Raw genomic sequence first — 6,682 nt, 5'->3', positions numbered from 1 at the left:
TACCACACCAAGGCTTCTGGCTGATGTTTCTTTTGCCTCATGTGTGAGTGGAAGTTGAAATAAAATTTACGAGCTGCAGTAAAATGTCTCTCATTTATTATTATAGACACACCTTTAACCTCCAGGCTACCTATAGTATAGTGTATGCAGTTCTAATGGAGAATTCAAAGGCTTCAGTAAGCATAAACACTTAAAGAAATTGTATTGTCAAAACAGCCAGTAGGAAAAAAACATTAAAATACTGTCACCATTTTCATGTTCCCCTTTCATCAAAACATTAAAGCCATGTAAATAAATATGTTTTGCTTCCATATAAAAATATTATTACATATTGTGGTAAAACTTGTGAACATCAGAACACGATTTCCTCTTTTACTATCACTTTTGTATTGTTACACTAATAAAGAGGTTGAGAAGATTCATATAATAAAAAATGCTAAATGCCAGCCACCATTTGAAGCAAGAACCTTCTTGCTGTGAGGCAACAGTGATAACAACTGTAGCAGATGCATGAACATAATATCCCCTGGCATGTCTCAAAAAGACCCCTATGTCCACTGGGATTGGCTCCACCCCCCTGCGACCATCAAAGGAGGAGTGGTATCAATAATGGATAGAAGTTTCAAAAAGCTGCTCCTTTTCCTGAGTCTATTTTCAAGATGTTTGAAAAAACGTTTATGACAAAATCCATGAGCAAGACTAACAAAATGTCTTGCGAGTTTAAACTTCTCTCTGACCTCTGACTCTTCTGTCCATCACTCTCAGAGATGGGTTATCGAAGTCAGCTCTCTAAAAGGGCTGCTCTTTGTAGATGGTTTGATGTGATGGGGGAGGGTAGTGATGAATAATGCAGGCCTCCTTAGTGCTGGTGTCAAGGGTGTCCGAGTGCCATCAACAGATAGCCTTCAGTTGCTGCCATGTGGTTAATATCCATGACCTTGTCCACTTACTCTTCCCCTGATTATAACCTACCCTGTGTGTGTATCATGATGAGGATCATCTAAAAGAGAGAAAAAGAGAGGGTGGGTGTGGGCTGTCAGAGACAGAGGAGTGTGAGGCGTGTGGGTAGCTTGTTAAAGTCTTGTTAGTGGGCACTGCACGACACATTTCTGGGAGGCTGTATGAGTGTGATTCAGCCAGATCGGTCGTAACAAGGAAGGGGAGAGCACACTTTTCACAAATCATTTTATGTGGTGACATAATTATCTGTCAGGCTTTTGCTTTTAGGCAAAAAGTGAGAGTGAAATATCTTTTAGCAAGTGTCCATTCTAAATTAAATTTGTCCGGTTACTATGATTCTCAGTTTTTAAAACCAGCTCTTCAGCAGCCCCTCACGCTGCACTGATGCTGACACATGACTCTGGTTCTGTGAAGCCATCTAAAAGGGCTTAACAGGCTTAGACACTAATCTCTGCATGTTTGTGCAATAAATGTTCACAAGCATGTGATCAGCAAATTGGGATAAGCCTAATTAACCCGATGGGAAGCCAGAATGTCATATCTCATCGAGGGGCACATGAAGAGGAACTTGTTTCATTACCTCGTACAGTCTGTTTCTATCGTGCAGGTTGATATGGCAAAGCCTGGTGACCTTAAACACAAGTATTTTATAATAACATGTATTGTAGACAGAAGAGAGACAGATGACAGGAAAAAGGTAGCGAGACACAGCAAAGGTGCCGGGCCTGATTTAAACTGGGTACATTGCAGTTCATGGTTGGTTTTTGAGGAGAGTGTTGACATGTGTACATGCATTATCTGTAGATCAGCATAAAAAAGAATAAAATATAATGAGTAATAACATCATCAATATAAAACCAAGGTGCAAACGGTGTAGACCTGGAGATGTAATAAATACATTTAGTTAATGTTCTGGGTTCAGGACCCTGAGCAGATGATCTAGCAGACTACTACCTCTGGTGGTTTGTTTTATATTCCCCTTTTACCCTTTGCTCCCATCAGAGTATTATTATTCACAAATAAATACACAACCCTTACCAGAATTTACAAAGCTACTATTCTGTAGAAGAAAACAATGGTCTAAGAAGTGGAGGTTCATGACCATGACCATGAGACTCTATGTCACAGTCCTCTGCAGAGGCTCTTAGTTAGCATACAAAATAAATATTTCAGAGCTGCAGCTGTCCTGTGCCATTGTGTCCTCTGTGTCTTATTGCTAATGAGGAGATTTAACCCACACTGTTAATCCTGTGTACTGTAGATTACACAATATAATTCAATATAAAATCAATGAAATGTGCAGGATTCCCAGATGGAACGTGGTAGTAGTCGTGTTTCAAATACACCAGCGTTTTTTCTTCAATGATTTGATTAGCTATTAAATGCAAATAACATCTGTAATAGTAGTGAGAGTATATCACAATTTGAGCTGCATGGTAGGATTGTCTCTTTAGGGTGAGCCTCCTGTTATCCACACATGGTTTAGTGTTTCATCTCTATTGTGTTATGCTTGTCTAATTATGGCAGTTTCTAATTACTTTAGAAATGGAGACTGTGGACAAATCATATCTAAGATAGCTTACATCAGACCAACACTGTAAAAAACATATATCATAGGTAACAGTCTATGTGTCTATGCTCAGTTGGCTACTCATTCACCAGGTACTTTTATCCAAAGTGAATAACAGCTGAGGGTCAACACTAAAGCTTCAGTGCAGTAGGAGACATTGAAGTAAGTCACAATATCACAGTAATAGGGTCCCGACCAGTATCCGAGTAACAGTTAGCCATTAGCATTTAACAGTTTGTATGCCTCTGTTAAACCTGAAGATTTATTCACTGTGACGGTGATAAGCAGCACAAACAAATAAACTGATGCTAACAGGTTAACTGGCTACCTCAGTGTAAACAATAAATCAAATAACTGTCCTGGCTCCTAAATGGTGGAACGAGCTCCCCATTGACATCAGAACAGCAGAAAGTCAACATATCTTCCGCCGCAGACTAAAGACACATCTCCTCTGACTACACATTCGATAGAAAATAAAAATAAAATAAATAAATAAAAAATTGTTGGCTATTTTATTTTAAGCAAATTGTACTTACTTGATTCTTGTTATTCTGGGTTTGTAACCTCATGGTTGAAAACACTTATTGTAAGTCGCTATGGATAAAAGCGTCAGCTACATGAAATGTAATGTAAAATTACTCTGAAATCAGCATGGTCTTTCTAAAATTGTAAAAAAAAATTAAAAGAAATGCTATACTTAAGTGAATGGAATTATTTGTCTCACCCCTAGAGGAGTTAGGAGAGGAGGTGTTCTCAGAAGAACATGATCAGAGAAGGATAGCTGCATCAAAGAGAGATTCATTGGCGGGGATGAGAGTTCAGTCTCAGAGATGTTTACTTGATGGTGGCATTTCTTCATCAATATGTCTGATTTGTGTCAAAAGTCAGGAGTCATCTGATGGGAATGACAGGTATGGTTGGGTGTTGTCTACATAATAGTAATATGAGAAGCCATGCCAGTGGATAATAAGACCCAAAGAGGAAGTTTATATAGCAAAAAGGATGATGCCCAGCTCCAAGCCTTGGGGCACACCTGGTAAGGGCATGGCATAAGGATGTTTGTCCACACTGTGACACACCGAAAGGTGAGATAGAATTCAAACTAAGACTTGCTATTCTCAAGATGCTCATATTGGAGAGAACAGATGCAGGATGGGACAGTTCACCTGGAAGAGATGCCGATTGATAACCAAAGTGGTCACTCATTAAGCTCGACTGACTTGGATCAAGTAGGGGGATCCAAGAGAGAAATTCTGAAATCTGTTTGAAAACCACAAGACCAGTCAACAGTTCTAAACATGAGCTGGTTCGAGTGAAGGCTTTTTGAAACGTAGAGCTACCTGAGCCTTTTGGGAAGCAGTTGGAAATGTTCCTAAAGCCAGTGAAGCTTTATCACATGTGTAATTATGAGCTGGATGGAGGGAAATGTGATTAGTAGGAGGTTTGTTGGAGTGGACTCCAGTGTTCATGTATCAGGATGACAGTCAGGAGTTCTGATATCTCATTCTCAGCGAGAGGGCTGAACTGTCGAGGCATTGTGATCAGATTATGAACCTTCTGAATACTGTGAGAGAAGGTCTATGTCAGAACAGGTTATTTTGTAAAGATGACTAAAAGGCAAGTGGGCACTTTGAATCTTTGTGTATGGTCTATACAAAGACTGACTGATATGGCTGAGCGTCCCCGTTATATATAAACACAGATAATATATAAACACATATTGTATACAGTGGCCTGAACCCTCAATTTTAATTAAAAAACACCACGTTTCTGACTCTAGCCCTTTCACTTAATTACAACTTTAATGCTGCTAAGTAATTCACTTAGAGGGACAAAGTAGAAATGGGGGGACATAAAAGGACCGAGAAGAAAAAGATAGAAAAGGGAGATTGGGGTGACTAAGAGAGTATGTCTTGATCTCACTCTTGGGAAGAGCTGTCTTTTTCCATTCTGCATGCAAGCCTTTGCTGTTGCAGCCACACAGACTGTGGAACAACACCCCTCTTTCTAACAGATTCAACCCATCCGTCGATTCAGCCAAGTCCAGGCTCACAATGCACTTTTATTCTTCAGCCTTCGGATCCACTTGATGTTTGTTTTTACAGTCTTTCTGTACAGTTTTTAATTGTCCTTGAAGGGGGTGATGAAACAAGTTATTACAGTGTAGAGCCTGAAATACATCAAAGTTCTGTTGAGAACTAAGACAAATATCAACAACTCATTCTTATTTCCAAAAACTAATAAGCACACCTGACTGCACTGCCTCAGGTATCTATCTGTCTTTCTGGCATGCATCGGCACACTGGCACAAAACTGTGGATAAGTCATTTATTTAGCTCTATTGGCAGGACATTAATATATTTGGTTCCCAAAGCACAAGAGAAACAAATAGATTAAGAAAAGGCAGAGGAGAATTTCATCATGTGACAATGACTGAATAAAGAAACACTAAATGCTAAAATATAGTGTTTATCTGCTATGTCACGAGGGCGGTTGTATAAGCACATGGTAATTCCATACTTTCTATATATCTTTACGTTCTATATGCATGCTGAAGTCATAGCTAAAACAATATGAAACCAGAGCTAAAGAAATGAAAGAAGATTACATAAGGAGATGAAAAAAGCAACAACAAAAGAGGCTCTCTTTTGTTTTGCAGGATCAGGCTTTTGTCAAAGCTCGCCAAGTCATACTTTTATCCTCCACCAATAGAAAACAAAGCTTTTCAGTATTTGGCAAGACCATGAAGCTGTTTAAAAACTTTGAAACGTTTTATTTTTTACTTTCTATATTTAAAACAGGCTCATGAAGAACATCTGTCTCCTAATATATGGCATGGAACAAATATATCTCCTGATCTTTGGGATTGTATTGTCTCTTTATCAGTGTCCTCTTTTCAGATTTGGATCGGTGAACTTGTTTTGATCTGGAAAGTGACCATTTTAAAAAGCCCATCACCGGGCTCTGACCTCCTCACGTCTAACATCTGTGGTTCTGGGAACGTGAAGACTGAGCAGCACCATAGTGAATAAAAATAGAGCGGCAGTTTGTGCAGGTAGTGAAAACATGGCTGGACAGATTGATATTGTAGGCAGGGAGATAAATAAACAATACAAATATTGTAAGCAGAAATGAATACTTGTCCAAAATATGTTTGAAAACATTATAAATATAAAATGTTTTCAGCACATCTCATCCCTAATAAAGATTTTATACTAAAATAAAACTTACTATAAATATCTTGCATTTTCCCCTATTTTAATAATTCACCCTTCTAGCAACAGATGTTAAACTAAAAATGTGAAACTTAAATTTACTGAACCATATTTTATATAGTTTCAGTACCGCAGGCATGTTTAATTTTTAACCCACTGAATAACAGAGAATTCTGTATGAGGATGCTTTATTGTATTCTTGACTAGTAACGCACCCTGTTGGTCATATTGTGTATAACAGTTTGCACAGTTTTTGAACTTGTGAAATAAGAAAAGTAAGGTGATAAATCAAAGAGAATCCAGGTGCTGACTCAGTTAAACCCGAGTCTAATAAATTACTTAAATTAAATAAGAAACTACAGCAGATCTCATATGATCTTGGTGATAAATGTGCAGTTACTCTACTTTACAAAAGAGGATTAACAGATGAGAGAAGTAAAAAATCTGATTCATTCAACAAAAACACTAAATGATCGCCCTCGTCTCTGTAACTCTGAGTGTATCCACACTAAATCTCTTTATTTTATTTTGCATGGACAAAGCATGCACTAGGGCTTTTAATTGATTTATAGATGGTAGTATGATGATACAACAAATCTAAATGTAGCATCATGCCGTTTCTTGTTTTTTTGTTATTCAAGATTCTAAATTCAAATAAAAAAAAAACAGTATAACCAAAAACCTAACTCTATGTTCACTCAGCTGCTACTTTTCCAGCACGACTGTAAAATGCTTGTCATTATGTTGTGTGTTGTGTGTCATCATCATCAGTCTAAAACTGCTTGTTATGGCCCATTTGGCTGATGTGACCTCTGGCTACAACAAAATGTTGTTTTTTACACCAACTGTGCAAAAGAAAAACTGTGTTTTTTTACACCAGCCAATCAAAAACGAATTCTCAAATGCAGCAGGGAAAACATATCAGTGTAAATTTAAG

The sequence above is a fragment of the Hippoglossus hippoglossus genome, chromosome 3 (genome assembly GCF_009819705.1).
Source record: "Hippoglossus hippoglossus isolate fHipHip1 chromosome 3, fHipHip1.pri, whole genome shotgun sequence".
Lineage (NCBI taxonomy): Eukaryota > Metazoa > Chordata > Actinopteri > Pleuronectiformes > Pleuronectidae > Hippoglossus > Hippoglossus hippoglossus.
Note: the sequence above shows the minus strand (reverse complement) of the source record.